This window comes from Temnothorax longispinosus, chromosome 3 (assembly GCF_030848805.1).
Source record: "Temnothorax longispinosus isolate EJ_2023e chromosome 3, Tlon_JGU_v1, whole genome shotgun sequence".
In the NCBI taxonomy this organism is placed as follows: Eukaryota; Metazoa; Arthropoda; class Insecta; order Hymenoptera; family Formicidae; genus Temnothorax; species Temnothorax longispinosus.
Genome location: NC_092360.1, coordinates 13,522,655 through 13,529,968, shown reverse-complemented (window position 1 = coordinate 13,529,968; position 7,314 = coordinate 13,522,655). Strand labels below are relative to the sequence as shown.

Here is a 7,314-nt window from a genome sequence, read left to right as displayed (position 1 = left end):
CAGTCTCGATTGGCAGCCATTTAACTTAAATCTAGAAGTGTTCCAAACCCTCGTCATAACCTGCAAATACTATTTAAGAGAATTTTATTGGAAAAGCAATTAGATATATTAGAAAAAATTCGTTTATGAACGAAAAAAGATGCGTCAACTGTGTTCCCATTGGCGCTCAACTGGGAAATCCTTACCTTTTCGTTCATAAACGAATTCGTTTCATAACGAACAATTTTAATAATAGGTACCCAGAGAGAGGAAGAATTTCTCTCCGATACTTTGAACCGATTAAAGAAATTGTGGTATCTTATCTAGTTCAATTCTGCTCAGAAATATTTAGTTTCAGCTCCAGTGTGCTTGCAAGATTCTGATGTCTGTCGCGAGATTTTCATTCGAAATTCCTTGAATACTACAAACTACAAGCTCATAGATTTAAACAACTTTTTAAAAGAAGTAAACAAAGAAGAACAATTATGGAAAAAAGCATAAGCAAGCACAAATGCTACTCAAGAGGAAACTGAAGACACTAGAAAAGGAAGTACGCATTAATAAATCTATTAATACACCGCGACTTAAATATTGGTGTCTCCATCTTATTATTGTTTAGTGTGTTATTGCGAAAATACTTCAAAATTTGTTAAATAGCGATCAAATTAAAATACTAAGCCACAAATATATAAAAAATACCAAAATGGTGTAATAAGACGTTAGTGAAGGCATTTCAATTGAAATTTCTTCTTTTTCAAGTGCCCTGTCCTTCTATAAGAACATCGGCGATCAAAAGCATGAGCTGAACGTTATCAACCGCTTTTCTGAATACTGACCACGAGATTCTTCGCACCCTCTGGCCACGGGCTGCCAGGGACTAGGGGCCATTGTTTCGTTTTGTTCAGTCATCATGCTAAAAGATTGTCCTGGGGAGTTATACGAGGTGGTTCTTCGTTGTCTTCCTTGCACAGTATTGAAACCGTCGATACCGTTCCTGGTAGCGCTTTCAAGTAACAATGCAACACCGTTTTATTTATTATTATTAAACTAGCGCTATTTCATCCATTCAACGAGCTGCTGCCATTCGTTGATGTTCTCACCATATCTGGCTACCCTCACCTAGTTTAGCTCGTGAGTCGACATATTTTTATGAAAATATAGTGAATAAAATACAAAATCTATTTAAAGGCCTTTATTGTACATACTTTGAAGTGTATTTACAAATCTTTTTCAATTTTTTTTTTTACAAAACGGCGACGCCAGAGTTCAGCAAAGGAAGCCTCTTCTCACGGATAGTGTTCTGCGGCCGGAAAGATTTGTCCTCCAATTCTTGACCTGGAACAAAAAACCAAAAATTTTTTAGTTCTATATAAGATTAGCTCGGAAAGTACGTACGGAAATTAAAAAATACCGCTTTGTAAAAATGATGCACGTTTAAACAAAAAGTTCCATTTTTAGGTAATGAAACTTTAAGAGAAAGAAGATAAAATATATTCGATATATTAAGCATGCACAGAGAAAAAGAGTTCTTTACATTTAGTATTTCTATTTGTTTGATTGAAATTTGTTTCATTTGTATGAAACAACATATGCTTAGACGAAATAATATTTTTTTGAATAAAAAGTTTTTGTTTTTATTCTCAAGAAAACCCTGTTATTTAACGGAAAGAACATTATCATTTGAATATCTCCCAACTTAATAATATATTATTTAGTTACAATAAATCTGTAAAATGAAACAAATAATTTGTTTATGTGGAATAGCAAAATACGTCAAAATGTGTTGCTTCATGCAAAAATTTGCTTATTTAGAACAACTATTACAATTGTGACCGTGACGTGTAAATTTTGGAATGTACACTCCATACTGCACATACACATATATATACATCATATGTAAAATCCGACTGAACAACCTCCCCATGGTACATCAGTAGGTTTAGGGTAACTCCGGTATTATACGCTGCGCAAGGATTTACACCGCAGAAGTCAGAAAAAATAGAAGGAATGAAGGTATTTGCTCGCAATTAATTATTCTGTTATGTGCCTTTATGTTATATTAGAATGTGTTGTGTTGTAATTTTAGTTCTTTACTGTTAATATTAAGGAAACGTCGTGAGTTGAATTTATTTTTAAATGTAGTAAGTAGCGCGATCATATATTACGACCTACGTAAAATGATTACTGTAAAAAGTGTAAAAGATTTAATGGTTATTATATGATACATATACGCATGTTGTAGAATGCAAACAACATAGATTTGTACTTGTAATATACAAAACATATTAACATACATTCTTATACTTACAGATATTATAGATATGCAGAATTCGGCGCCGCGGCCAAAGCGCGTCATTAACAAGCCGATACGGTATCAAACGACGTCTTCGGATGAAAGTCCTATGAAAAGGAGGAGCACAGCAGCAGCAGCTACTATCGTACCAGGAACGATCGACGACGACTTCGAGGACATCAACAGGATGCTGGAGCGCAAGAGCCTTACGCCTACTGATATTAATACAGACATGATACAGCCATATACACAACATACACCTCAGTGCACGCACACAAACACACAACCGCACACAAACATTTTATCATACACAGGGTGCGCTCCACAAATACAGACATACGGAAATACACCACACCCGTACACACCGCCTGTCATACAAAAACACACATACAATAATGCACAAAATTTTACATTTTTATATTATATACTGTACTGATATAAATACTGATTATATACTATAAGTACTGATAAAATATATTATACTATAACACTTAGCTTCAGTTGCAGGATACCGTTGCAAAATCCAGGTCGTTTCAACAAGACACACGTTGCCATATCAACGTTATGGTGAAAATGAGAGACGGTGTTCTCAAAAGGAAAGAGATGATGTTCGTTATTCACAGGAAATTCCGATGCAAGAAAAAAGTACAGACAAAAGGTACTTTTATACTTATTTGTACAAAGATTTATAAGAAAAAGATGAGTTTCTCAAAAGGATGTATATTTGTAAATAATTACATATAGGTATAAATTACAGGCAAGAGGAACGACTCGATCGCATGGAGGCAGAGCTGAAGTAAGTATGAAATATATATATTAATATAAAACGTCCTCTCTCTTTTTCAAAGTCTAACTTTGTGTAATGTTTTTGTTTTCAGACAAATGAAAAGACTATTAGAAAAAATATTAAAATGCGTACAGGATCGCCATTCCGCGACAGTAAAGCCTGCTGGATTTCCGATATCAACATACAGCAGATGGACGCATTCGAAAACATTGACCAGAACGGTTATTCCGATGCTGTAAGTTAAGACTTTTGCCCTCATTAACTCAAATATGTATTTATTATGCATTTTAATTAATCTTAATTTTTTCAGGTAAATTATTTCGAATATGTCGGTGGCTTCCATTTAAAGGAAGCCGTAAATCTATGCTTGAAGGAAAGCTAAACCGACTCACTGACGCGGTCATTCACCTGGTGGGGCCGAGAAGAAGGACAGCGACACCCTTGTATAAAGCTCGTCTGATTACGGCAATATACGGTACGAATTTTTCCACTTTTACTAACAAAGATTTTTAATATTATGTTTCTGATATATCTCATACTTCTTTCCAGATGCTGTATGTAGGAACCGGCACTTTCCAAAGCCAACGCGATCTGAATTCCAGGCTCAGATGCGGGAGGCTGTTCGCGTTGCGAAGAAGGGAAATCGCAGCAAGATGCGTGGTCCACGCACACGAACAGTCGAGGCGAGAGGGGTTAACCACGACTTTTGGAGCGACGAAAGGACAGGAGAGACAACCCTAAAGAACAAACGTTAAACAAATAAGAATTACATTATTTGTTTCAGGTAAAAATGTCAAAACCCGGTCGAGTACCTAAAACATTCGTGTTGTTTTTGCTTTTAAATAGTAATATTTCAACAAATTAATAGACGGCGATACGAGTCAGGCGTGGTATACGTGGTGCGCAAGTAAAGAAATTAATAGTTACAGAAGTAACGAATTACGCAATGTATATTATATATATATATATATATATATATATATATATATACATATATTCCAACTTAATAAACTGCGCGCCGATTATTTGTCGGACTTGAAACACAGCTATCGTTGGAAAATTATCGTATCGCCGTCTATTAATTTGTTGACATTTTCACGAGTCTAATATGATATATTTGAATTTACGCAGGCTGAAACATGCGCGTTTGTTAAACTTATATATTAACCGGTTATTGCGATAAATATTACCACATGCATTATGGCTTTAACCCCTCCATATATACATTGTAATTCGTTACTTCTGTAACTATTAATTTCTTTACTTGCGCACCACGTACCGTGCCTGACTCGTATCGCCGTCTATTAATTTGTTGACATTTTCACGAGTCTAATGATATATTTGAGTAATATTTCAACTTTTACATAAAATTGTACATAAAATATGTATACAACAATGTGTAATGTACACGTATATTCTATGTAGAAAGTTGAAATATTCTTAATTAAGAACGAAATTAATTAGAATGTCCAGGTTTAACTACGCGTTGAGATATGAAATATTTAGAGTCATTTTACAATACGTCGTAAACGCCTACGTCGGTAATCGCGAAGAATGGCAACGGCCAGTTGAAAATTATTAATTCCGGTTGCGCTTATTGACAGTTACGGTTGTTAAGAAAGTTGAACTTTTGAACTTTTTGGCAATAGCAACTGGCAATCGGCAATCAGAAATTACACTTTTCAACTAGCGCGTTGCCATCCTTTGCAATCCTGACGACGGGATGTTTGCGACGTATTGCACAATGACTCTAATAGTTTTTAATCTTCTATGTATAATTTACTTATACATTGTTTTTATAGTACGTTTTCTCCGCAGGAGAATCTGTGAAGAACCAAGGCAAATGAATCCTAGGAGCGAGGAGAGGAAGAAGAAAAAGAAGGAGAGCAGAAGGAGTAGGAGAGAAGAGTAGAAGAAGTTGAGGGATGAAGGAGTTGAGGGGAGAAGGAGGAGAGAGACCAGTGTAATCTCTGTCTGTGTCAATAGACAAAACAGCACTTTTCAACGCCCATTTTTTAAATCGATAAGACATGGAAATTTCTCGTGTTCGCAATAATAATCGGTCCTTTTTAGCGCCATTCCAACTGTAATATGTACGTCCTTCCGATTTCTAGTTTTATATTGTAATTTTCTGTGTTTATAGGTAAACCTGTGCCAAAGAGACATCTGAAGAGGAGCAGCAGTCTTCATCTTTCCATGCGAAGACGACGTCGGTGTGAGGAGGAAAGCCAGCGTATGTCGAGACAGTGTGTAACAGATGTGATTGTGATATTATATATTATGGTAGTAATTGTTATCTCGTTAGAAACAAATAAAGAATTAAAAAATGAAAAAAATTAAAATGGTTGTGTGTGTGTCAAGTATGTATATCTTAATAAAGGATACTATAAAAGATATCTACTAAAAACAATTAGTGGAGAATATAATAAAGAAAATTTTACTGATTTTTAAATAATATTCTTAATTAACCACCTCTCATTAATTGGTTGTTATTGCAATTGTTCTCTATAATATCTTTTACTGACCTACATATACTGGAATAATTTAATTTTTTTCTTATCTTTTTATTATTTTGTTTTTAACAAGATAATCTGATTTATGATAACAATTATTTCTGGCCTGCTAAATTTCTTACCTGTAAAATTTTAAATATGATAGTGTTCTATACCACACGCATATATTACGCATTGAAACAATGTATGTAATATAATTACAGCGCCATTCTAATAATGTATAATATATTATTGAGTTGTAAAATATTCGTTTTATACATTTTATGTATTGTAGTAGATAAATAAAATATATGTATGTGTTCTATTTTTGAAATTATATATATATTATTCCACATTTGCATTCTTTTCTTATAAAAAGAAACGTTTAAATATATATAAATCAGGGATAATTTTTTAAGAGCTATAATAATGCGCGTCACTTCAACAGCTGATTATCGACAGTATATTTTATTTCAATTAAATTTGTCGCGCGACAGTACCTAATTTAACTCAAATTAAGGGAAGCAATTTATAATATTATCAATTAATATATAGTTATCAAATGTGAGAAGCATCAAATCTTAATCCCGCATAATCTAAAATTTGTAATATGCTAAAGACTGAAAAAAGTGGTCGGGGCTATCAGTCTTATTTTTAATGGAGCAATGTGTCCACACATATCAATAACAAATTTTATTTTTTTTTATAGATAATAGTGCGTAACTGCAAAAGAAAGACGGATAAAATAGACATACCCAATAAAATTATACTTAGATGGAGCGACTAAAAGAATGAAAACTGAGCGAGAATCTTTTCGCAAAAATGGCGTTAGAATTCGGAAGAAATGTTTGGACTCTCACTCGCTACTGTACAAAAGTGACCTACGAGCAGCTACTTGATCTTGTAATTCAAGAATCGTCTCTAAATTTTTATTTTAAAAATACTCTTCAAGTAAATATATGAGTTTGTTTAAAATTATTTAGTATTTTTTATTTCAAACGCTGCTGAAGAAATGTAAAAGCCTCAAATTCAAAAAATGATTAAAAAATTGAGGGGACAAAAAAAACTCACCGCATTGATTTTGCAACGGACTCAAAATCAGTCTGATATAAAGAAAAGTCAATTCCATGCAGGATCCTATCAGAAAGTCTACACAAACGCCTATTATTGCTTTGACTCCTTCAACTAAACAGTTTTTCAATATTATATACATATAGATAATAAATTTTATATAATTGAAAAAACTGCCTAGTCGAAAGAGTCAAATATATAATAATTGTATTAAAACTATATAAGTAATATATAATAAGTATAAAAATTAAGATATAAATAATATGTTATTATTATGTGGATAGATAGCCCACATATAGGGAGCCATCTGTCTACGCTCTACTTGCCCACTTAAAAAATTCGTTTCTTTAAATGTTAAAAGATGAATGATTCTAACTACGTTATTTTTTTTTATAGAAAGTTTAAAAGGTTATACTATCAAAATATTCAGCTAAATATCTTATTAGTTTTTCAGTAAACTTGAAAAAAGCGTAAATTGTAGACAGATAGTCCTGGTCTCCCTTACATATAGAGGCCTCAGTAAAGGCCTCATTGTTGAGAAGAAAATTTATTAAGTTATCTTCCTAAAAAAACATCTATCAAAAGAGAACTCTTCACACACAGAACATAACGTCATAAATTAAAGAAAAAAACATTTTTTCCCTTTATCTTATTCAAATTTATTAAAATTAAATATTAAATAAACAATGATT

General features: G+C 33.0%; 1 pseudogene; it reads left to right on the top strand.

Annotated features, from left to right (window-relative positions):
* Positions 1–5,418, top strand: LOC139809554 (uncharacterized; annotated as a pseudogene).
* Positions 5,419–7,314: the final 1,896 nt, after the last annotated feature.